At 38.2% G+C, this 27,705-nt stretch overlaps 1 long non-coding RNA gene across 1 annotated transcript in view; it reads left to right on the top strand.

The window, feature by feature from the left end:
* LOC120532159 overlaps positions 1 to 26,655 on the top strand; it is a 35,057-nt gene extending 8,402 nt beyond the window's left edge. Inside the window, exon 3 of the long non-coding RNA XR_005634227.1 lies at positions 26,514 to 26,655. This is a non-coding gene — a long non-coding RNA (uncharacterized LOC120532159). The remainder of the gene's footprint in view (positions 1 to 26,513) is intronic.
* The last annotated feature ends 1,050 nt before the right edge of the window (positions 26,656 to 27,705 follow it).

Raw genomic sequence — 27,705 nt, 5'->3', positions numbered from 1 at the left:
ATCACATCTTTTTAATTTCAGTCATTCATATTTATAACAAAGCAGACCCTGGCTCTTTATAGATGTCACCCAAAGGGACAGACTTTATTTCTTTGTACATTTGCTCTAATTAATATTTGTACTTTAACTATGCTTAGCACCAAGGAAAGTAATAAATATGAAATAGTTTATTTTCAGCTTTTAATAGGCTTTTTGCATTAAAGACTCTTAGTCACACTCATTTTGTTGATTATGCTTGCTTTGAAACCTTGCACCTGCATTGAACATCTGGGTGCGCAAATGAATTTGAAAATATTTTTGTGCTTGATTTGCTTTAGCAGAGATGCCTGAGGCTCAGAATTTTAAACTGTAAAACACATGTCTTTTGATTGGGAAATGGGAATTAGTGCTGCTAATCGATTTGGCAAACTTGGTTTTCTGAGGTTGTGTTAGGCTGCAGTTTTCTAATGACTATACAAGGCTCTCTGGTGGCTAATCGTGATGTCACCCATGCCTAAAATGTGTAAATATACCTCTGCTATCATAAGGTACAGTAAGTTTACAGGACTTAGACTAAGTATTAAAGGAACTTTAAAATTCTGAATTCTGAAAGAAGAAAAGAAAAAAAATTGCTATGACAATAAAAGGCTTTCTGTTCTGTATTGTAAAATAATTAAATGAGAATGGCAAAAAAGAGTTGGGGATAAAATTATTGTAAGCTCCATTTAATGGTTATTTGAATATGTTGATGCATAAAGGTGACACTGTGTCAGTCAAAAGCACAGGATAACAATCTTCTGGTCAACTCAGACATTGTTGAGTTGCCTTTGTGTCCAATAAGTGGCAATAATTATGAGGCATGTGGAGTAAACCAGGAGTTACTAGACTTCCTCTGCATCAGTGACTTTTTTAGCTTAAAATTGTTTTTATTTAGAAAAAGAAGAATTATAATATGATAATCAAACACACATTGCTATAAGCTAGAAATAAAAAAAAAATCAAACCAATTAAAAATATAATCAATCCAGTCAGTCACAGAAAGAGATTCATCAACCCAAACACAACTAAAGCTACTAAAACACCACCACAACCTAAAACCTAGCTAGTGGTGAAAAGCCCATTTACATTTACTTTATTCTTCCTCATATTAATTAAAACAGAAGGAGTTAAACAGAGAGTTTGGCAGGTGTGAGCATCACTGAGCCCCGAGCCCTGGATGTAAACTGATATGAACAGTAATGGGTTCAAATATAATGATTTTTATTTCATTTGGATACCTTACACAGCACTGTATATAAAGGGACAGTGTATCCTTCATCTTTCTTCTCTTCCTCTTAACAAGTGTTGTCCACTGTCCCCCAACTCCAACTCCCATGAGGCAGAGCATTTAAGCAGACCCTGGAAGTACTTCTGGTGTTTGCACCAAGTCCAGAGGAGGTACTTCCTGGTCAGGCAGAATTGTCATAAAGTAGGAATACTGTAGTCGATCCCTGTAGCTCCCCTGGCAGCAATCATGGCACCCAGCAGGGCTGTTCCAAAGGACTGCAATTCCCAGTCAGCCTCATGGTCTGGAAAATGGGAGCAGCAACATACGGTTGCTGTCCTCTATCATGTCTGGAACATATATACACGCTGAATAGAATAACTCCCCTGATACTTCCATCAAGTATCTATTCCCAACCTGGTCGGGACATCATTCCATCACAGTTTTTTCACACTGGCATCATTTCCAAGCAATGGGCCACCTTTCTTACTGGATGGGATGCCAGACTATCCCATATGGCACTTACACAGGGGACCAGCAGACTTATATTAAATTAACATTAATGAATAGAGGGTTGGATAATGGATGGATGGATGGATGAATTCTTGTCCAATTCTAAAGAACATCTACAGAGTTATACACAATAGTTTTTTTTTTATTTTATTTTACTTATTATAATGTTTTTTATTGAGCGTGCATTAGTATTCTTCCCGTTGAGAAAAAATTGTCAAATATCACAGTGAGTTTATTAGTGGATAGTCTGCTGTAAAATTGATTTAGACTTGTATTGCTGTACATGTGCTTTTTTGTTGATTGGTTTTATCTTAAAATTATTTTTACCTTGCAATCCTGTACCTTGTTGTTCATATTTAAACTGTTTACATCATTTTTCACTTACCATTTATAGCAGATGGAGTCAGGGGTTATAACTGTTTTTTCTTCTATATCATTCAAGATGCAATGACAAAATACTACTGGATAGAGTTAAGTGTGATTCTAGTTTTCTTTTGATGGATGACATAATTCTGCCTTTAAAGAGGTTATCAGACATCTTGTTAAAGGTTGCACTGGAGAACAAAGATGTAACTTCTCCACCCCTTTTGGGTCTGTCTTGTAGATTTTAACCTGCTGACCACAAAATTTACATTTAAATTTTCCTATTACATACAGTTATATTGCAATCACCTATTTTTGTGATTAGCTTTCATATTGTAAGTCTACTAATATGTTGCCCTTAAAGTAATTTGTTTTGTTTGGTTCAGGCACAGCTTTGAGTTGTGAGCATGACCCACAACAATGGTATCTTAATCTGTGCTGATCTAAAAGTAGCAGCACTACTAGTAGGAATGCAGCTTGGACAGACCAAGCACTGTGAACAAGGCTGCTATGCTAAACTGACTCATTACATTAAAATGAGCTGGCTGCTCCATAAGCATCTACTTCTGGGGCAGAAAGGTGTGCCACATAAAGCACTTCTTAACCCAAGAAAGGCATTTTTATCTCTTCTTCAAAACAACTTGGACTGATGAATAAATTGTGAAAGTGATGAACAATAAAGATAAAGGATTTTGATATTTGTGACAGGCGTTTCCACAAATAACTAGTGACAAGATTAAGGATGGCATATTTGTTGATTACAAAAATCGGACATGTCATCAAAGACAAGAAGTTCAAAGATCTACTAGAAGGTCTGCAAGGAAATTGGGTGGAAGTCATTCAAGGATGTTGTTGAGAAATGTCTTGGTAACTACAGAGTACCAAAGTATGTCCAGCTGATTGACAACCTGCTTTAAAGTATACACAACCATGCAGTGCCTCATGTACCTGAAGATTCATTTTCTGCATTCACACTTGGACTTTTTCAAAGCTGATCTTAGTGCATTCATGTAAAGATTATGGCAAGAGGTTTCACTAGGACAAGTGGAGCAAGTGGAATCCATCAGTGGTGGATGACAATTGTTGGACTGAAATGAGAAACATCAGATGTTGAGGACAAATGAAAATCATCAGGAAAACAGTTTTTGCTTATTTAAACTAATGCAATGTTTCAGCATCGTTTAGCAATTAAATACACTAAATTCAATAAATGTTTTCCAAATTCCTATGTGATACAATCAACCAGATATTATGTTTGTGTTTAGTATGAAGCTGTCTAATAATCACCAAAATTGTTTAGGAAACAAAACTTTAGACAAAAATTGAAGACCAGCATTATATGACATCCATTCACATAATAGCACAGTACAGGTAATGCTAAAATATGTGAAATTAATTAGAATTAACAGAAAGATAAAAACATTTCAGACACTGAGTCATACTTCATTAACTTAGTATAATCCAAATGTCATTAAATAAGCAATTTTTTTACAGCACATGTTATATTATATTTTATAATGGCACCAAAGTCTCCTTACACATCTGACTTAACTTGAGATGGATTATCAGTTATTTGGCACTTGCTAACTGCAACTTTTCTTGCGTGACATCAGGTTATACATTTCTATAACACTGATGTTCCCATTACAGAAAAGAATAATGGGATCCTTTCCACCTCCAAGATGCTGTCAGAAGCTCACAACGATCAACTAAATCTTTTGGTAACAGAGAGAAAAGCAATGCACAATAGAAAACAACAAATTATTGGGTTTTTTTTTATTCCCAAAGCTGGCTGCATTTTTAAAATTTTAGGATTACACCTGTGCCTACACAATATAACAATGATGTGAATGCTTTAGTGGGGTGTTCACTGATATTATTATATTGGAGAAATAAAGATATAAAGGAACAGGTAAAATCATTGAGTAAGAGTAGGCTGAAGTTAGTATATCTAAACCAAAACGAACTAAAACAAATAATAAAAGACAAAGGTCAAAACCAATATGTCCTGAATTTTCTAGAACCAAAAACAAACAATAACATAACAGTGAAAAAATTTTAAGAATAGCAAAAATGTTTGATGTTGCCATGCTGCCAGCTTCAATAGCAAATATGTGATGATGTCACAACAGTGAAGACTACATGGGTATCAGCCAAACTAAGATTCAATCAACAGCATGGCCAAGGCAGTGCAAAATAAATGCAAATCAGTTCCATCCATGTGAAAAAGATGTGATGACAATATGCTCAGTCAGGCAGGAAAAACTGCATAATTTTGCAGTCAAATATGCAAAATTGAGTTGCACTGTGAAAAATTAGGAATGATGACAAATAAGTCCTAAAATTCATCTGATCGCCACATTTTTTCTGAATAACTTATAAGTACATGAAAGTACATAATCCAATGTAGGAGTCTAATATATATTATTAGTTAGCTTACATTATTTATTCAGTGTTTCTTACTGTTTGTACTTCAGCTACTTGTATTTTCTGGATGATATCTGTTCTGTCTAAAACATGTCCTTTGCTTGCTGATATCTGATATTTAAGTTATTTATAATTTGCCACCAATAAAGTAAAAAAGTATACCCCATGTCATGTTTTAAGATTTGGTCTCCATTTAAACAGTATCGATAAAGTGGTATAACATAACAAACATGCCACATTTACATTTTGAAGTCCATTGTATAATTTAAATATATGCAAATTTTAATTTTGCATGCCAAAAATGTAAGCACCTCTACATTTACCATTATCTCAAAAACCTAAAAGTATAATTAGGTGCACCAGGTCAGGTTATAATGGTTAGAACATCATTAGAGCAGGGCCATCTTAATGCATGGGCATGCTGGGCAGTTGCCCAGGGGCCCCATGCTAATTTATGTATGTTGTGACTTGCTGAGTGGTTGTGCAGGTAGAAGACCCCAGTGCACTGCTTTGCCCAGGGGCTTTTAATACTTTTAAGACAGCCCTGTATTAAAGAGCATCTTGGGTGCATCTGTCTTAAGCCTCAGACATGTAGTTATGTTTGCCCTTTGTGTATTAACACCATGTGTTACAAAATGTGTGTTACCTCCATGCCTACATCCATAGAGCTCTCCAAGGACTTCAGAAACAGTGTTATAGATGCCTATGAGTCTGGACAGGGATTTAAAAAGATGTTTATACACTTGTAAATTAGCCACTCCACTTTCCAGAAGATCATCCACAAGTGGAGAAGATTTCAAACAACTCCAAATTTGTCCAGCCCAGACTTTCCCAGCAAGTTTAGCCTGAGAGAACACAAGATGCTGAAGAAGTCTCTAAGAACCCTAGAATTTCATCATGGGACCTAGAGGTGGCTTTCGCCACTTTTAATATCAAAGTGTATGACCCAACCATTAGAAAGTGGCTGCACAAGTGCATAAGGCACAAGGTAGAAAAAAAATATTTGATACCCAGAAAGAACATCAGAGCAAGACTAAAGTTTGACTTTGAAAACCTAGGCAAAGACCAGGGCTTCTGGAGCAATCAATGTGCTCTGGACAGATGAAGCAAAGTTAGAGTAATTAGGCCAGAGTACCAGAAGTTATCATTTTTGTCAAAAAACAAATATGCCATTTGAACAGAAGAACCTAATATCACCTACAAAGCATAGTGTTGTAAACATTATTGTTTGAGACTTCTTTGTTGCATCAGGGCCTGTGCAGCTCAGCATCATAGAATCTAATAGAAATTCTTCATTGTACCAGAGTGGTGCTTGAGGATAATTTGAGACCATCTGTCAGAAAACTGAAGCTGAAATTGGACCTTCTAACAAGACAAAGACTCTAAACAAACTAGTAAATGCACCAAGGAATGGTTGTAAAGAAAGAAATGAAGCAGTATGGAATGCCCAAGTCAAAGCCCAGACCTGAATTCCATCAAGATGCTGTGGATGGACTTTTAAACAGGCTGTGCATGTAAAACACCCAATAAACATCACACTGCTGGAAGACTTCTGCATAGAGGACTGGGAAACACTTTGTCCCAGGCAATAATAGAGACTGGTAGACAGTTATGGGAAATGCCTACTTGAAGTTATTTCTGCCAAACGTGGCAATATCTGCTATTAGAGCCAAGGAGGTACTTTCCTTTTCCCACAGATGGAAATTGAACATCAGTTCATGCTTCTGTTGAATAAATGATTACAAATTCCATTTTTTTCAATTGTATCACATTTATTTAAAGTTACTGTTTAAAAGATGATCAAATCTGATAATGTTAAAAAAGAAAAAAATATTTTTCACTTGTATTTATTTATATTTATTAGTTTTTATTGCAGGTGGTGTAGTAGTAGTGCTGCTGCCTTGCAATAAGGAGACCAGGGTTTGTGTGGAGTTTGCATGTTCTACCTGTGTCTGTACGGGTTTCCTCTGGCTGCTCAGGTTTCCTCCCTCAGTCCACAGATATGCAGATTAGGTGGACAGGTGATAGTAAATTGACCCCAGTGTGTGTCTGGCGTGTGTATGTTTGTTCCTGTCTTGTGCCTGTGGTAGCTTGGATAGGCTCCAGCACCCTCCATAACCCTGTTCAGGACAAAGCAGTTCAGAAAATGACTGATTTTTTTTTATTGCATTTACTTTGTTTAGCAAATTTTTCTACAGCAATTGGACTAGCAACATATATTTTTCATTGTATCATAAGGTATAATAAATTGAATTGAACTGGGGCTTTAAAAAGAAATTTAATGCTAAGCCTTTCCGGGAAAAGCAAGACATCTTTGTAGGTTATTTTAATGGAATCTAATCAGTATTACTGTGTTAACACAAGACGTCTAATCCTCTTTAATAAAACCCCTATGTGTGTCTAGGTGTCCTTGTGTGTGTGTCTTCTGGTGAAGTGCGCGTGCACGGCATCATGGACGCACACATACTGGAAGCTGGGCACACAGTGAACAGCCTAGCCGCAGCCACGCATGATAAGCAAATAAAGGGCATCATTGCTGGGGAGAGTGCTGATTGGGTAGTCGCGACCGCGCACATAAAATCCATTGCTGGGGAGATGCCACACATATAATAATCAGCTGCACGCCACCACAGATTACAATACTTGCTGGGGAACTGCACAGTACTTGCTGGGGAGACGACACAGACACGATTATCAGCTGCACGCCACACATTACATCAGTTGCTGGGGTCACTCTGCTGATTGCCCACTGTTGTGACAGAAAATTAAAGTCATATTACAGACATTAAAGCCAGTATTACTGTCAGAGAAAATAACAGGCATTTTACGGAAATACAAACCAGTATTACTGTGAGAGAAAATTAAAGGCACACAATACAGTGATGGATAATACATCAACATATAAGCCAGTATTACTGTAAGAGAAAATATTACAGACATATCTACTAACAACATGCCACCCAAAAAAAAAGGATACGTCAAGTAGGACAAAAGACACAGACAATCAAATCCTATATAAGCAACATCTCCTAGAAGAACGGTCAGCTCAACAAGTAAACATCAACAAAAGAAAGGCTGAAAGACAAAGAAAAATACGAGTAAATAGATCGACTGATAATATAAAAATATGAAAATAGGTCTCTTGGTCTGGAATCCCTGCAGATTTTATTTTTTTTCTACAGCCGTCTGGAGTTTTTTTTTTTTGTTTGTTTGTTTTTTCTGTCCACCCTGGCCATCCGACCTTACTTATTCTATGTTAATTAATGTTGACTTATTTTTATTTTTTATTGTGTCTTCTATTTTTCTATTCTTCATTTTGTAAAGCACTTTGAGCTACATTTTTTCTTGTATGAAAATGTGCTATATAAATAAATGTTGTTGTTGTTGACTGAAGAAAAAGAAAATGTCAGAAAAATACTAAAAGAGAAGGACTCAGAAGAGCAAACCTTAGAAAAAGTTCCATTTACTTGCTAGAACCAGTATTCAGCCACGATCAGTTGTATGTTGCATTGTCAAGAGTTAGAAGTTTTCCAGATGTTGTTGTCAAGGTTGTAGATGGTCCTGAACAAGGCAAACTGTTGCCAAACTCAGACAGAGTATTTACAAGAAATGTTGTCTATAATGAAATTTTATAGAAACATTTCATGAGGTAAAAAAATAGAAATTCTTTCGTAAATATCTTCTTCAGATATTGTGTATTACAGATTGTTACAAAGTTTTACACTAAGGCAATATTAATTATACTTACTGTATTTTCATATACATTTCTATTTTATTTTGATTATTATTTTACTTTAGGCTTCTTACAAAAATATTTTTGACAAAAAAAATTAAGACAACAAACAGAATGAGGTCAAAGTCCCTTGCCATTTAATATAGACCGTTTCTACTAATGTTTATGCACTGCTGTTCTAGCGCCAGTTATTGTAACGGGCTTAATGTCTCGTTCATTAATAAGTTGTGAATCAGCCTTTCATTAAGAGTGTGGATTGAAAAAATCTGCTTCAGGAACTGAGTATGACACCTTGGTACAGACACTCACTGCTAAAGAGTGTACAATGAAATCCATGTTTTCAGCATTTCAAATGAATTTTCTAAAAGATGTGCTAGATGAAGAGATAATGAACAGAGCTACATCCTATTCCCAGTGTCAGAGAATGAAAATGAAAAAACGTCATTAACTTATAACTGATCTATCAATGCATGTGACAGTTTTAGCTACTTATCCACCAAACATTCTGGAAAAAATAAAGGAAAAAGGCAGCCTGCATGTTCAGACTAGACAGTTTTACTTGAAAGTCATTCTGTGCTTGTTGACATAATATACAGCCCTTCTCTTTCCCACGTATACTGTATGGGTGGCAGCAATAATAAACAAGTGTTTTTTTTTTCCACTCGCTTCAGTAATCTGGCTCTACTTTATTGGCACTATACAGCTCCAGATTGGAAGGTTGGTCTTTGTCAAGCTTTGGGAGTTTGACAGATTGAGCAGAGCCATGCACACTTAGGTAAACAGGCCTAGAAGGGTTGCAGATTGGCAGCTAAGGGCCCTGTATAGCATGTCTTTTGCTGTGATATTTAAAGACATTCATGACATCCCAATCTATATTTACTTGTGTTTTCCATGCTTTTTCTTCCTGGAACATATCCAAAGTAATTTGCCATTGCCCTGTGTGATATATCTCATGAAATGATTTATCCAACACTGGAGACAACACTGGATTATTATTCTAAAAAGCAAATCTTTTTTTCAGATTTGGGTGTGGAGGCTGACAAGCACAGAGCAAGATTAGACATGCAAATTATAACGACGATCAGGCAAAACAAGCATAGTTTATAAACTCTGTAAAATAACTACTTACATTGCCCTCTACAATATTTAGAAGAAAGAAGTATTTTCCATTGATTTATCCTCCTGCTCCAAAGTTTAAAATTACAAATCAGACAGTTCAGACGTGATTAAAGAGCACCTTGCATGGGTATTTGCATTCCTTGCAATCACCACAGATAGAAATGACAACACTTTTACTATGTGGTCCCCCCATTTCATGGCACCATAAAATATGGGACAATTGCCATCAGAGGTGCCTGCTGTTCCATTATTTTATTAGTGCTGACATAAAATACTTTAGGTTTGAGTCTACCCTTTGGAGACTGTAGTTGCCATTGTTCAGCATGAGGACAAGAGCTGTACCAATGAAAGTCAAAGAAGCCATCATGAGGACTGAAAAACAAGAATAAATCTATTAGAGACATCAGTATAACATTAGGTGGACCTCAATTAACTGTCTGGAATATCATTAAGAAGAAAGAACACAAGGGTGAGCTCAGTTGATGCAAAGGAACTCATAAGCCAAGGAAGATGTCCAGTGCTGAAGATAGAAGAATTCTTATTGTGGTAAAGAAAAAGCCTCATATGGCTCTCTGACATATCAAAATAGTCTCCAGGAGACTATTATCTGCAGGATACTTCATGAACAGAAATGCAGAAGCCACAGTGTAAGATGAAAACAGTTTGGTCAGATTACAGTTTGTAGAAAAGTACTTAAAAGAGCCGGCAGAATTCTGGAAAAAGGTTTTGTAGACAGAAGAGACAAAGATGAACCTGTATCATAGTGATGGCAAGAGCAGCATGTGGAGACGAAAGGGAACTTCCCAAGATCCAAAGCATAGCACTTCATCTGTTAAGCATGATGGTGGGGATATTATAGCTTGGGCATGCATGGCTGCCACAGGAACTGGCACACTTATCTTCAATGATGATGTAACTGCTGACATCAGTTGCTCAGTGAATTCTGGGGTGTATAGAAACATCTTATCTGCTCAAGATCCAGTAAATGCCTCCAAACACATTGGATGGTGCTTTATCCTACAACCAAGTAATGATTCCAAATGTACTGCTAAGGCAACACAGGAGTTTTTCACAACAAAAAAATGGAGAATTTTTGAAAGGCTATGCCAGTCACTCGATTTAAATTCAATTGATGATGTCTTCCATTTCCTGAAGAGGAAACATAAGAAGACAAGCCCCTGAAACAAGCAGGAGTTGACGAAGGCTGCATTAGAGGCCTGACAGAGCATCACCAGAAAAGATACACAGCACCTGGTGATGTCTGTGAATCACAGACTTCAAGCAGTCACTACACGCAAGGGATATGCAACAAAGTATTAAACATGATTGCTTTAACATACCTACCATAGGCGGCATGGTGGCGCAGTGGGTAGCGCTGCTGCCTCGCAGTTAGGAGACCCGGTTTGCATGTTCTCCCCATGTCTACGTGGATTTCCTCCCACAGTCTAAAGACATGCAGGTTAGGTGCATTGGTGATTCTAAATTGTCTCTAGTGTGTGCTTGGTGTGTGTCTGTGTCTGTGTGCGCCCTGCAGTAAGCTGGTGCCCTGCCCGGGGTTTGTTCCTGCCTTGTGCCCTGTACTGGCTGGGATTGGCTCCAGCACACCCTCGTGACCCTTTAGTTAGGATATAGCGGGTTGGATAGTGGATTGATGGATACCATATTATGTCCCAAACATTATGGTGCACTGAACCCTGTATAAAAGGTGTCATTTCTGGTGTGACCAAAATGTATGCAAATACCATTAATAAATGAAAGACTGCAATGTGCACTTTAATCACATCTGCATTGTTGAATATGCAATTTTAAACTTTGGAGCAGAAGGGTAAATCAAGAAAAAAATGTGTCTTTCTCTTAAACATTATGGAGGGTACGGTATACTTACAAACTGGGAACTCTTTGTAAGTTTTATTTTTCTATCCCTTTTTCATCCTTTTGTTTTTGTGTTAAAAAGCTAAAACAGGATGTGCCTGGCTGCCAGCACTCGCTGCCTTTTGTATGAAGAATGACAGTGATGGGAAAGGTAGGTAGTCCCAGTTCATCAGACATAAATGACACTGACACATCTATTTGGCCTTTGCACGACTATACTGGCAGAGAAAGATATTCCAAATCAATAAGTAATATCTTCATTCAATGGTAAGGGCTAGTTACCTAAATAGTCATTGACCAAATCTGACAATCTAAATTCAAAATGCTTAACAATTTATTTATATAGCACATTATCATGCAAAGGTGTATCTCACCATGCTTGACAAGATGTATAACAAAGGGTTACTACAATTGTAAATAAAAAAAAATAAAAATGGATGAGCCCCTAACTGAATTAGGCATTAATCATTTTAGTGAAATCTGATGTATTCTCCTCTGGATTTTAGAATAATTGTTGTTTGAAAATGAACAGAATATTGAACAGAAAAAAATCCACCATGAAGTCACCTTCTGACATGTGTATATGACATACCAATCATGCAAGCTGTGGTACACAGCAGTATAATTCAGATAAGATCATTCTAGCACAATGCCAAAAACTTAAAATGCAAACCAATGAAGCAAGGAAACATGAATACATAATTTATCCATCCATCCATTATCCAACCCGCTATATCCTAACTACAGGGTCATGGGGGTCAGCTGGAGCCAATCCCAACCAACAAGGCAGGAAACAAACCCCGGGCAGGGTGCCAGCCCACCACAGGGCATGCACACACCCACACACCAAGGCCAATTTAGGATCGCCAATGCACCTAATCTGCATGTCTTTGGACTGTGGGAGGAAACCGATGCAGACAAGGGGAGAACATGCAAACTCCACGCAGGGAGGACCCAGGAAGCGAACCCAGATCTCCTTACTGCAAAGCAGCAGTGCTACCCACTGCGCCACCGTGCCACCCATGCATAAATTAAAAAGTACAAAATCAATGTGAAAGGATGCTGAAACACTGTCGTGGCAATGTGAGCACTTTGGCAATCATTCTTTCTAACACATCACAAAAAGCTACATGTATTGTCACAGCAAGAACATAGTATGTTTACAGTAGCACCTATTTTTGCCTATTTTAGGGCACCACAAACTTGTATTATGAACATACTGTATATGGTAGAGCTTGATTTTTTTATTTTTAGCATATGGTGAGCTGCAAGCCTGAGGTGGATTAAATGACATTATACCAAAATGGAGAGAAACTATGTGGTGTTGTTTAATGGTGGATTTAATGTTGACAGAATAGCAGAAGGAAAATGCAGAGGCATTAACTGAACAGACAAAGCCAAATGAGAGCCAAAATAACCAAAGTAGCTGGAAAGAATATTGTCAATTTTCTTTTTTCAAAAAACATTATTATTAATATTAGTAGCGATACTGTCACATGTACAGAGTACAGGGAAATTCCAACTTGCATGTCCATCCAAAATGGGATTCATCACTACACTCCAGCATCTGGTAAACATGAATGTATTAAAATATATAACTCAATTTTCTTTAATGCTTGAGCTAATTATATACTCCTTAATAAAATACCCTTAACATGCATGGACTGTGTCACACAAGTGCGATTGGGAACCAATCTCAGAGCTCAGTTGATAGTGATTACCCTCCAAACCAGGGATTGACACTGTCATCTAATGCCTCTCTTCTACCTCCCTTTGCAGAAAGAATACTTGATATACTGGCCTCCGTCACCTCCGGTAACCGGTTTACCAAATCCACCTCTTCCTATGAGTGTTCTATTTAAACCACCATCTTGGGAGAGTATGGAGAGAACCGTCTGATGAAGCTTTGGTTTATTTTTTTCCTTCAATTTATTTTTCAAGATCCAGGCCTTTAATGACCTCTTGGGCACAGCCATCAGCAGTGGTCTGTTTGCAGACAGAGTGTCAACCTTGACGAGAGGTTTACTTACCTTGGCAGTGACATTAATGTCTCTGGTGAATCTTCCTATGAAGTCAGTAGATGGATTGGGAGAGCATGGGGGGTCATGAGGTTGCTGGAAAGGGGTGTGTGGTGCTCCTGATATCTATGTAAAAGGACGAAGGTCCAAGTCTTTAGAGTCCTGGTGCTTCCTGTCTTGCTATATGGTTGCGAGACATGGACGCTATCCAGTGACCTGAGACGAAGACTGGACTCCTTTGGTACTGTGTCTCTCCGGAAAATTCTTGGGTGCCGTTGGTTTGCCTTTGTGTCGAATGAGCGATTGCTCATGGAGTCCCGAATGAGGCACATCACCTGCATTGTGAGGGAGCGTCAGTTACGGCAGTACAGCCAGGTGGCGCGTTTCCCCGAGGGTGATCTAGCTCATAAAATCCTTATTGTTGGGGACCCGAGTGGCTGGACCAGGCCAAGTGGTCACCCATGTACACCTGGCTGCAGCAGATAGAGGGTAATTTCTGGAGTGTGGGACTGGACTGCGTGTCTGCCTGGGGGGTTGCCAACCGGGATCCCAAGTTGTTTCGTCATGTAGTGAGTGCAGCAACACACTGTACCAGTGCATGCTCCCCAACTTGACTTGACTTTAATTTTTTTTTTGCATCAGAATATACGAGAATCACTTTGTTGCCCCATACCTTTATGATTACTCTGTTTATTCTTTTAAAACTTACATTTTCTGAGAAATACAGAGAATAACAACTGAAAAGGGAACATTTTAGAGATCTTAGTAATTGAAAATACTAATTTTGGATGTAAACCCCCTGCCCCTATTAAATATACCAATATTCAGGCAAGAAAATCAAAGTATGAGAGTAGAAATTCCAAAACATAAAGAAAAGAAGAAGTAGAATCCACCTTAATAAAAGGATAAGTGTCTGTGTGCCCTTCTCTTTGCTATTGTCTCTGTTATTCCAATAGATGGTGCATAACAAACATTAACACTACTTTTATGAATCCCATACCAAATGACATATACCAGAGACATATGCATTGCACAGTGCACTTCAAATCTGGGGTCTACACTGATTACTTAGATTTTAACTCATCTTAGACAGGTGGCACAGCTAGTGACCCATTAGTTACTATCCCTTAAATGTTAGCTCCTTAAATATAAGAGGTAACAAAAACAAGAAAGCTCAGATGATGTGAAAGTAATTGCAGATGATACAATGGACATGGTCAATGGTAAAGCATGGTAGTCAAGAGATATCCTTTAAGGATGCACCCTTTCACTTTTACCTTCTACGCAATACACCATGTGGAGGACTGCCGGCTTCTTACTCCAGCCCTTACCTCCAGGCTGCCAGGAGGAGCTCTCCCGACAGCATGATTGTGCCCCAGGTTCCAGCAGGGCCTCATGGACTATGTAGTGTTTATACACAGCCCTGCTGGATACCTTGGGGGCCAGAGGGAGTTGCTGTAGGGGGGCTCGTGGGCTCTTATGTGCCCTATAACCCGGGAGTACGTCACGGTCACGTGACAGGAAGGAACGACGTGCTCCCGGTTTGAAGAAAAGGACTGTTTTACCCTGACCCAGAAGGAATAAGGAACTGTGGACTGATTGGGCAGGAACACCTCCGGGTCAGGGTGTATAAAAGAACTAAGGGAGCTCCCAGACGGAGAGCTGAGCTGGGTGGTAGGAGGGCAATGCATCTGGGAGTGGAGGATTATTGATTTATTAGTGTGAGTAGTTGGCTTATGAGTAGTGAGGAGGGTGCTTTGTGCATGTTAGTGTTATTTAATAATGAAATCTTGGACTTTTATCCGGTGTCTGGAGTGGTACCTGAGGGTCAAGAGGTGCACAAGGGCGTCATCTGCGACCACCAGAACACAGAATCTAATTATGAGCAGTATATGAGCAAGACTTTTATGAGTTTTTCACATATTTTGCATACATGGAGTTCTTTTATAATCAAGATCCCACCAATTCTCTGTTTTCTTGTGTGCTCTTTTTTACTTATTTCTAGTATCATTGATATGGTGTTTTTTTGACTACTAATTGTTAAGTACAATTACATAATGGCTTTAATGAATTATCTGATTGTAAAAATATGCATTTGATATAACTCGCCACTGTCAGCCTTATTTTTCAAAGAGGTGTAAGTAATGTTGGATGCCCACACAGTACCTGAGGCTCAATTTCCAATGTATAATGAGTCAGATAAGATGGGATCACAGCCTTAGCACTAACTAACAGAACAAGCAAGGATTTAAAGATGTCATTCCACAATATGTTCAGTAAAAATGCATATCATATTCTGGATTGCAAGAAAAATGGGAAAAGCTGAGAATTGAAATAAGAAAGAGATAACAAAGGGTATACAAAAAATAAAAATTATAGCCTTACCATACATTTATTTTCCTGAGAAGGGCAAAGAATAACAACCGAAAGAAGAACATGCAAAATTAGAAGCACTAGCTTTGGTCAAGAAACAGTTCAAGGCATTGAGCGAATAGCATGTGAAATTTGAGACAGACTCAAAAAATATAATGAGGATACGAATATATATGATGATATCAGTTCTTGAGGGTGAAAAAATTTTCCAAGAATTTAAAATGTAATTAACAAAAAAAAAAGAAAAAGAGTGAGGGGCAATGACTAGTAGACTGTAACATAATTAATGATGCAGGAAAAAATTGCAATAGGAAGAAGAAATGCCAAGAAAGTAAGTTCTGACATAAAATCAATTGGTGGCAACAAGAAAAGAAGATATATTTGGCTAGGTGGCAGTAATAGAAAGAGGTTAAAGATTAAATATAGATAGATAGATAGATAGATAGATAGATAGATAGATAGATAGATAGATAGATAGATAGATAGATAGATAGATAACTTTATTATTCTCAAAGGGAAATTCACATACTCTAGCAGCACATTATACGTCGCAAAAAATAGAGAAACATTATTAAGAATAAGTAATTGATCCAAACAACAGCAGATATTAAATTACATTATATTACTAATTACTGATGAAAGCAGATGAAATTTAACAATATGTTCACGAAAATAATTTAACTGCCTAAAAATATCAAGAAAACAGAGACTCAAACAAGACAACCTGCAGATAGATAGATAGATAGATAGATAGATAGATAGATAGATAGATAGATAGATAGATAGATAGATAACTTTATTATTCTCAAAGGGAAATTCACATACTGTAGCAGCACATTATACGTCGCAAAAAATAGAGAAACATTATTAAGAATAAGTAATTGATCCAAACAACAGCAGATATTAAATTACATTATACTGTATTACTAATTACTGATGAAAGCAGGTGAAATTTAACAATATGTTCAAGAAAATAATTTAACTGCCTAAAAATATCAAGAAAACAGAGACTCAAACAAGACAACCTGCAGATAGATAGATAGATAGATAGATAGATAGATAGATAGATAGATAGATAGATAGATAGATAGATAGATGCTCTCAAGTGCTAATAATATAAGGAAGTAATTGATTAAGATAACTGCAAAAAGTGAAGAGGATGGTGAGGAAGAGAGAAGGAAAGTAGAAAATTGCAACTTGGTCAAATGCAGAGAGTATGAATCTGCCAACCTTAAGGGATTAGAGAAACATAACAAATCGATGTTAAATCAATTTATATAAATGAAAATGGACTGGTGCTAGAGGATCTGAATAACATTAAAGCCAAAGGGATACAGTAGAAAACATTAATCTATGAAAGTTGAGCAGAAATGATCAGATGTTGTTGTCTTGAGCTGATGCCACCGCACACCACCTCTTCAACCCTACTTGGGTGCTTATTCTTTATCTTTTGTCTCCAGATTAATGTGAGCATGGAGCAGTCAACTCAAGCAGACAAAAGAGCAGCTAGGAATATGAACTTAATCAAAAATTGAATACAAATGACAGGAGATGTGGTCTGCAAACTATTGGGCAAAAACATGAAGAACTGGTAAGAATTTAGACAAGTTCCTGTAAAAGCGTTTGGAGGACCAGTCATAGGAATAAAAGTTAACCTGAAAAAATTAAGGTTTAAAACCTAAAATATAAACAGGACAAAACCCTACAGAATCTAAGAGACTAGATACTATGACTGATTCGACAATGGATAAAAGAGTTTTAAAGGCTTGCTTAAATCAAAAGTAACAGCCTCAAGAAGAAAACATAAACACTGATTGAGTGTGGTGGGGATGACATTAAAACAGTTAATGCTGGATAGGTGGCTGTTACATACAGTATATATTTAACTTACAGCAAAGACTTCATCCAATCTCTGTATATTGAATATCTCTTTACCACTAGGTGGCAATAATATGTATAGCTTAACATTAAGAACTTCTTGTATGTCCATTTCTATTATTCTCTAAGCCCACTTTTACTCTCATTGGGAACAAAGGAGCAGCACTGGCGAAAACTCAGAAAACAATCCTGGATGTCATGGCACTTCATTACAGGGCAGTGGGGCACACAGACAAACAAACCAATATTTCCTCATTTCAAACAAATTTATAGATTTCTTTACAGATGCCTTTTAACTAAGTGGACACCAAGAACTACAGGGAATATATATTCCTGATGCTCTTTTTCATTCGGGATACCATGTCAACCTCTTCTTAGCTGGGGTTGAGCTCTACAGGAGCAATAATTCCCCAAGCTGCTAATGGGGTGGAGTGGTGGCTCTGATGCTAGGAATCACAATTTTGGCAGTTCAAATCCCGTAAAAACGCCAAAAGTGACTCTACTCCATTGAGCCCTTGAGCAAGGCCCTTAACCTCCAATTGCTCCGTCCTCGGTATGACATTAATCTGTATCCAGCCCTGCATGTAGGGACAAAAAACCTGGAGGTTGGTGGAAGAATTGGTACTCCAGCCTCACACTCTTCCATTCCATCTGAACTAGTGTGGTGCTGAGGTGTCAACCATTGCATGGCTACACCCGGGTCCTAATCTGGGATCCTGAGGTGGTTTGTCATGTGGTGGGTGCAGCAATGCGCTGTATAAGCGTGTGCCCCTAACCTCTTACAGTATATAAATGCAAATTCCAAATAAAGAATAATGATTTAAATTTTCTTTTTTCTTTAACCTCTGCTTGTGGACAGAAGAATTATTCTGTTGCAAGGGATAAGGTTCTCTCAGAGACTCTTGTGAAGTGTAGCATTTGTAGGAATCTCTGTGGGACAGGGGAGACTTGGAAATGCTGAGTAACAGGAACGAATAACTTCAGAAGCAGACTTATAAGGTTCTCGTCCTCTGTCAGATGTGCTTAAAGTTGGGAGAGGAGCAGAGGTAAGGGCCTGTCTAGAGAGAAGGTGGAGGAGACAGTGTGTTGAGAAAGAAGAAGGAGCATTATTTGCCCATAGACTGAGGTAGTATTGGAAAGACCAGTTTTATTATTTACAGTTTGTATTCTGCACATTCCTTTTGTACACATTTCTTTTAAAGTTGTTTAAATCAAACCCCTTCCCAACCATTATGTTGACTATACTGGTGTATTTCTGGGCGTTGGCTTCAATCCAGAGCACTTCCATTCTGTCACTACTAACAAAAACATCTTTGGGATATGGAAGACAACCAATACAAACATTGGGGGAATGGGCTAACAATATAAAGCTGGTAACCAGCCTAACAAATTAACCAACATTACTACATCTGTCATTATTTTATCATAAAACGATTTCACTCTATTATGCAGGTTATGCCTACATTATACAGTATTTAAGTCAGGAATATATTATGAACAACTGTATGACATGCAAGAATAAATACAAGAAGAGCTTTACTTAAATATTAGATAAAACAGAGAAAGAGGTTGGGAGCATGCACTGATACAGTGCGTTGTCGCACCTACCACACAACGAACCACCTCAGAATCCCAAACAAGGACCTGAGTGCAGCCATCCTGGGTATGATGTTTACCTGCATCCATTCCGGCAAGCAGGTACTCCAACTTGCAGGGGAGTTAGTGGAAGGATTGGCACTCCAGGCACTGTAAAAAAAAAGAAAAAAAACTCACACGGTTCCATTCCATATTAAATAAGAATACTAAAAATTCTTAAGTGCTTCTTTGCCTAAAGTTTGAATTTTCAAATGAGCTCAGACTTTAATGATACCTGTAATAGACACCAGTTCAATATCCTGAATATTTATCTTGGTTACACTGCTAAATCGTATATACGTTATCAAATCTTTTGTGTTCTTCAGCTATTAATGATAAGAATTAATACATGGTTAATATATATGATCAAATGAGTATTCTATCAAAATCTGCTTTCCTTTCTCATAAGAATTCAATGACATCTGTACTATTGTTTTTAATGCAAGCCACTTAAAATAGTAGGGTCTTCCCTTGATTTTATTGATTATATTGCAAAGTATTACATTTTATTCATTTATGCACTTACTTTTTAGAGGTCTACTACCCTGTCCAAAACTGTTTTCCCACTTTGTGCCTAGTGCAGCCAGGATAGGCTCTGGGCTCACTGCAACCCTGAATTGAATTAAGTGGGCTTGAGAATCTATGTACATGTAGGCATTATTAAAGGTTGGTAGCACACAGGCTCATTGGTTGTAACAGGTCATTTATGGCTTCATGCTATTAAATAGTGAGACTGTATAGGCTGTCGTGGGCTGGCGCCCTGCCCAGGGTTTGTTTCTTGTGCCCTGTGTTGGCTGAGATTGGCTCCGGCAGACCCCCGTGACCCTGCAGTTAGGATATAGCAGGTTGGAAAATGGATGGTTGGATGAACCATATAGAAGATTGGAGTGTTGCCTTAATAAATATAGAAAGACACGAGCAGCAAAGGGGGCCACTGTCAAGATTTAGTAAGCTATCACAAATACTTTCCATTTATCCATTTTGTGAACCCATTTTTGTATTAACACAAGAATCCCTAGCCAGACATTGCACCCAAACAAGATCAAGGCAGAAGAAACAACCCCGAATGGGGCAACAGACCACCACAAGCCCCATCCATTCACATCACAAAGATGTTGGCTTGCCTATTAACTAATATTTATATATGATAACTAATCTATCAACAAGCCTGGTAATTGTTGTTGTGCCCTAGTATCTCATCTAGAGTCAATGTCTTCTGTGTGCCAAATTTTAACTGGGACAGTCTCTGGCGCCCCCACACCCTACGTTGGAGAAGGCAGGTTAATAAATTCAATGAATGGTTTATTTTCTCTCTGTCCATGTGTTGCATAGTAGATGTATATGTTGCACTGGAAAGGAATGGACTGTGAAGGCAAGTGGGAGCATGGAGACTGATGCTGTGATAGAGGTGCAGCAATTTACATGGAGTAGAGAAGTAAAGGGCAGGTAGTCCTTGTACTGCAGTATGAGATACAGTATAACTGGTCTTTCCAGTTTTTTTCTTCACATTATGCCAATAATATTTTAGATATTTTACTAGTATTATCACCGGATCCTTTCATGCAGTCTACATTGATGCTGCTGTGTTTCGTTGCCTTTCAGTTCTTAGGGATAAATGTCTCCTACTGTCCATTTACATTAGCAGGCTCCTACCACTGACCCATCTCTTGTAGCACTGATGTGGAGACATAATAGGAAGTAATAATTAGATGTATCTGCAAAAGTGCTGCCGAAAATGATATCCTCCATCTTCACAAAATGCATAAATTTAAATTGTTAAATTTGCAACAGTTTAAGTTGAGAGTATAAACCTGGGAGACTTAATTGAATGGGTTAGAGAAAGCAGCAACACTGATTACTCCACTATTTATTTACATTAGGACTCGTTATCTGTTAAACAAAAAGGATCTGTATGAGAAAACAGGTGTAACCACAAGGGGGAACCAGAGAGCCCCAGACCACAGACATAGTAACGTACCACACATTGGTAGGATAAAATAAAGGATTTTCATTCCTTTCCCAAGCACCTCTTCACAAACATCCCAGTAATAAGCCACAACTATAATTACAACCACAATAAACCAATGAATCTTCCTCCTTTCATCCCCCAGATGAGCGTTGCCTGCTTCCTCCCAACTATGATTCCAAGAGTTATGTAAAAGAGCTCCTTTTAAGGTGAACCAGTGAGTACTTCTGGTGACATTACATGGCCAGTTGGAAGCACTTCCAGGCGACAAGAAATCCAGGGAGATCCTCCCCCAGCAGTGCTCTCTACCGTCCCCCCGAAAATCCTACAGGGTTGCACTTCCGGATTCTAAATCCCATGCAGCGCTGCATGTATAAAGACTGGGACCCTAAACGAGGGACACTGCCAACTAGAATGGCAGGGGATGAATTGCTCCCCTCATGGTTCCTGATGTCTTTGGGCATCTGAATCAGGACAGGAATTATAAGGCATCCCAGACAGGTATGGCCCACACTTATTCCATCCTTCCGTTATGGCATCTTAGCCGGGTAAGGCATTCACCACCATCCTGGGCGGGATGCCCACTCATCCTCTGGGGCATCTACATAGGGAACAGGCAGAATAAATGAATGGTTTAGATAACATTTTTCTCAATTATTGAGCCTCCTAATGAGGCTACGAAACTCACTATTTTTGCTAGGTGAATAGAACAGCAACTTATCATGTAAAAAATTGAACATCTTTCCAGGAAAAAAAAGTTTGTCACTGGTGATTTTTATTTCATGTGTGGCAGAAATAAAAGATCAAAGATTGAAATTGCAATCATAAGATAGGCAAAGGTAGAACATTCAGAAATGTATAGAAAAAAAAAACCACAGAAACGATAGCTGGGAAAGCAAAAAATTAATAACAGTAGTCCTAGACAAAATGACTTGCCTTTAATTATTTAGACTGAGAGATTCTTTATTTCTATGTACAGTACAGTACAGTTTGTTCCTGCAATGCCTCAGGCTTAAATAACATGGCCTTTGATATGTCATCAGGTTACACAATGACAGTGACCACACTGAAACAGAAAATCCTCCCTTAGGCCCTCCTTTTGCCTGCACTTTGCCTATGCCTGCCCCGTCAGTATCTTTTGTTAGGCAAACATTAATCAGGTGGCAGTCATATGATGGGAGGAGCCAAGCACATAAAGGAAGTGGCCTAATTGCAAGTCTTTGCTCTAGCCTACCATTGTACTTCTTTTTCCTTGAGAAAACCTTCCAAATTCCAGGATTTTGTTATTGGTTGCATAAGTGTTTTGTATTGTAATGACCTTTTGCTTATTTTTGGGTTTAGTGCTTTAGATATTTTGCCTTCTTGTGTTTAGACTGTGTTTAGTTTCCTCCCACAGTCCAAAGACATGCAGGTAAGGTGCATTGGCGATTCTAGGATTTGTTTCCTGCCTTGCGCCCTGTGTTGGCTGGGAATGGCTCCAGCAGACCCCTGTAACCCTATAGTTAGGATATAGTGTGTTGGATAATGGAAAATTAGGTTGGTAAGTTGGACGGTTGGGAGAGTCAGAGTCAGCAATATCTTCTTGCAGGTCATCGAATATGATTTTTTTTTTCTCAAACGTTCCTGTGACAGCACGATCCATTAAAATCCATTGAAGTGTAGCTTCACTGGACATCAGTAGCACTTTAGAATATGCTTTGTTTTCTGTGTAGCAAAGCTAGATGCTTATTGGACAAATTCTTCAAAACGTCATTTCCACAGAAGCTCAGTGTCTCTGGGAGTAAATGGGACAGTGGGTTGGAAGGACACTGGGCTACTGTATGATGACTGGAGGAACCGTCAGAGTGGCTGCATCTCTTTTTGATTGACAGCATTTTGGCATCGGGGTATTTCAAGTTCAGTCACAGTTTTTGGCAAGTGAAGCTGCTGCTTGTAGTCTGTAATCTGTTAGTGACATAGCCCACTATTTTCATTTATACATATCTTACTGTAAATAAAAACATAAATATAGCATTCTTGAGTTTGCTCCTTGCTTCAGTTTAGTAAAGTTCATTGATTTATTTCAAATTAGATTGCAAGTCAGCGGGTAAACTAGCCAGCCAAACATTAATTAAAACAATTAAGTTGGAAAGTGCAATGCAGCAGCTATACAAGCTATTGTCTTTAATGTCAACAATTGGAGCCACATCAGCAGGTGTAGAGAGCTTCTCCTACTTACGAAACTATTCAAGTCATACGGGTGCAGCACAATGGGCCAAAACCATTTCAGCAACCTTGCTCTACTGGCCATTGAGAGGAAACTGGTCAAGTCTCTGGAAAAGACTCTTGAGTTGGTATGACAGGGTTAAAGACCATTTTCTACAAAAAGAAAACGGGTAGAATTTACATATAAATAACATGACGTAATAATATACTGTACTTTATGATGTAGGCCTAAAATGTGCTTCCCCTGTTTGAAAGTTTATTATAAATTGAAAGCGGTCTAATTATTTTTTAAATGTATAAATTATGCTTCACTTTAAAATAGTATTTAATATGTCTTTTAATATACACCATGATTGCGAAGAAATAACCCATCTGTAGCCATTGTTCAATGGTTCATCTTCTACTTCTATTTTTTATACCAGGGGATTCAGTTAAAATGTTTGCATCAGGTTTTGAAACACTTGGATTTCTGGAACATTCTAGAAGATATTTTGTATCACAGATCAGAGTGTAGGTTTGGTGTTGATGCAATAAATTGACAGCTGTTTGAGGAAGATAATAATGTCACCTTCAAAGCAGTATAACAATAGTACAAGGAATGGCCAGAGGCTAATAACAATAGAAAGAGTGCATCAAAAGTATTAGAAATATGTTGCTAAAAATACATTGTTGAGCCTTGATGTGTATGGCCAAAAGCCTTCATGGAATAATACAATTTCATATTGTGGTTTTTGAAGCAGGGTCTTTTTCATGGAAAAATGCTTTTTTTGAGGGTTAATTTTGTGGTGACTGCTTACCTTCAAGGCAAAGTGCATTTTTCAGTAGTAATTTTTATGACGACAACTGCCCTTTAGGCCATAGTGCTTTTTTGAAAGGTAAAAGCTTTCATTCCAGTCATACAAAATTTCTGAATCTGGATTTTGTGGCAGCTGATTGCATAAACACAAAAAAAATCTTTCAAGTTTTATATTTGTGACTACAGCTCATCTCCTAGATGTGAAGCATTTTCAAGTTTTTCATGTTTTGTTTTTTTGTGGCAGTTTGCCTTTGGTCTCCTGCATAGATTCTGTGAATTCAAGGTCTTTTCTCCAACCTAACAAAAAGCAAGAAATTCAGCAAGCCTGCCATGAGCCATACATATCAATAAACACAGCTTATGTATGTCACTATTAATACCAACAAGGGGCTGTTCAGAAATTAAGGAGGAAAATTCAAGCAATGTTAATCATGTGTTGCTGTGAGAATCTGCAACAAATCAACAATGGTCTTCTTCATCCATGTTGGCCACCACTTTGTTACATCTCAGAGCCATATTCCTGTCATGCTTTGGGCATGGTTACATGGTCAAAGTGTGTCTCATGATGTTTTTTTTTTGCTTATTTAGGAACTGGTTAAAGTAGACAAATGTCCATGCTGACAGTCAAGGGTGATGCAAGCTCTTGTTAACTCTATGTAGTTCTGCTGTTCTATTTCAATAAATGTTTCCTGCATTTTGTCTCTCTGTTACCATACATGGCTTCAGGTCTTGAGTATTCCAAAAGGTATCAGAAATTATGTGAATTTCAAACATTTCTGAGAACTTTTAAGGCTAAAGATGTGACATTCAAGAAGATGAAAACTTTAGAAACTTTTAAAAGCTTATAATGTTAGGTAATGTAGAAATACCGTGAAAATTTCTTTCTTGACATTTCTAATATGTTGGTACCATATTACCACTATACCAGGGGCTTTATCAGGATTATCTATGGAAATAAAGAGCCCGACAAGAAAATAACACTGCAGTCCATGAAAATCCTTGTTAGTCAGTAAAGCTTCCTTAAACATATTTGTCTCAAAGGAAAGCGAGATAAGAAAATCCACAGTCACCCCACTAAACTTTGCTAGACCCTTAACCTACAATTGCTCCAGGAGTGCTGTACAATGGCTGACCCTCCATTCTGACCCCATGGGGTATGTGAAAACTAACAAATTCCTAATACAAGAAGTTGTATAAGGGGAAATAAAGAACAAACTCAAGCGAGCTTGTGACTGTAACTTTTGTGATTACTTGTGGGGAAGGAAGGCAGCCAAACGATGATCATGTTATTTCCTAATTTGTACTGTTACAGGGTTTTACTGTATTTGTGTTTTAGTGTTAAATGGATAATGCATAGAAGCTATTGTGTTTTTCTTCAATTGCCAGTTCTTAATGTAAAACACACTAATCCCAATGCAAATGATGTGTGTCTAAGTGATGCTGTATGTGCTATCTACTCTAATATAATGAACATATTAGATTGTGTTTGGTAGCCTACAAATACAAATAAGCCTCAGCATTTGCTTGAATGAAGCACTTTTATTTGACATGTTTGTAATAAGAGCTACAGTAAGCTGGAAGAAGGAGTGTGAACTGTTATGGGGGCCCCTTTCACAATGAGGTCTGGGTAACCACTGCTACTTTCTTCAGTGGTCTTGTTCCATGACAGATTGCCACAGATGTTTTAAAATTTGACACTGTATCTCATATTTTGATTGAAATTGCTGCACTGGGCTGCACATGTCAAAGTCACTGGTGTGAATACAAATTTCCTTACAGTTTTTAGGTTATGCAGGGAAAAATATAAGGGAAATGTTATATACACCCATGATGCATCATAGAATGATGAAATGAGACATAGAAAAGACCAGTCAATACAGTATAATCTTTTATTACAGGCACCCATGAGAAATAAGTTAAAAGTTACCAAAATGTTTTCCTTTGTAATGACCTCAAGCAACGAAATAGGCTTTATTTTTTTTTAATTACAGCTAGCCTAGGATAAATAACTTTCATAAAAAGTTTTATTTTTTCTATAAACGTTAATAGTGTTTTAAAATATTTATAATAATTTTATATGAAACATTCTTAATCTGAAGGTTTTTTTTTATTTATTTATGGCTAGCCTACATGATAAATGACACTTAATTTTAAGTTTACATATTTTTTAATTAAATTAGGCCTACACTAGATTTTTGAGACCCCGACAACCTGCACCCAAACTCTGTTAACGCAGGCAGGGAACTGGTTGTCCGCCGGCGGTGCAACTGCATATTCTCAGGCTTACCGTGTAACGCTTCTGTCGCTCGATTGTTGATGCGGGTAATATTTAAAACAGGCCACTGACCTCTTTTCTGTCATCTCTCCTCCAGAATGGGCTGGCTCCAGCCTCTGAACCTACCTGACCAGAGAAGATATCAGTTCCTAAACCGAAGGACGACCGATAACGCCACTGCTTCATTGCTGTGTTTGTATGCACTGAAGTGGCAGCTCATATTTGAATAAATGCTGAGACTGTTCTTTTTTCACTACAATAAAGCTAATTTTCTCGGAAACCTGGACTCGTCTCCTTCTCTCTTCAGCAAATCGGTGACCCACACATCACAAAATATATAATCCTTAAAGGGAGCCCTAATGCTCCCTAATCTGATAGTAGATCCATACCTAGATCCACCCCCTTGGGGGGCACAAAGATATTGTCTTGTGAGGCTCTGGAGCCTTTGGACTTCAGATATGCCCTTGCTTAAAGTAAACATGGATTCTGGATTGATCCCTGACCTGTGTTCGCATTAAGTGGGAATTTAGAAGTATCTGCAGAAGTGGGACAATACAGATGTGTTGTGGGCATTGGTCTCCACCGGAAACATCGTGTGCAAATAAGAAACATCTGTGCACTACAGTTTAACCCACGAAGGCAAATCCCAGAACCCAGTAGTTCACACTTTCCCCCCCAAGTCTGTGTATATTTCCCTCTGGGTTGTCGACAGGTGCTACAGACAATACGCATTCGTTTCCACGCCACATTTAATCTTCTCGATTCTAATCTTAGCGATTATAAATAACATGGTTAACCAAATGACAAATCCCCTGGTCAGACAATTACAGAAGGAGTGAACTGTCGCAGCTAATTCCCAACCCCCATTCCTCAATTTCCATACCACAGCTCACGACACAGCGTTTGCCGGGATCAACCTGGTAGGAGCCTATTATCTGAGTCGTGTCCGCGTTTCAAAGAGAGAGAGGGAGAGAGAAAAGCGTGGGCTGCGTCTGTGCGGCAAACACCGGGAGCGTGCTTGCTTGCGTACGTGCTCACCGAGCTACCGCAGCATCAGCATTATCCTCTGCATATACATCTAACTCGGTGCTTCCAGGAATCCTGTAGTCGTTAGTGTTAGCCGAGTTGGGGGGGGGATCACATGTTGATTCCGTAAACACAGATGAATGTCGGATTACAAATTCGTGTGCACTGATTTGCATACGTTGTAGGATATGCTTTATTAATTTCCTTATTTAATAGCGTAATAAGTTGCGCAACTGTTCTGCAGCTTTTTTTCCTAAATAATT

This window comes from Polypterus senegalus, chromosome 7, assembly GCF_016835505.1.
Source record: "Polypterus senegalus isolate Bchr_013 chromosome 7, ASM1683550v1, whole genome shotgun sequence".
NCBI lineage: Eukaryota > Metazoa > Chordata > Cladistia > Polypteriformes > Polypteridae > Polypterus > Polypterus senegalus.
The sequence above is the reverse complement of the archived record's forward strand: the minus strand, read 5'-3'. Positions and strand labels throughout refer to the sequence as shown.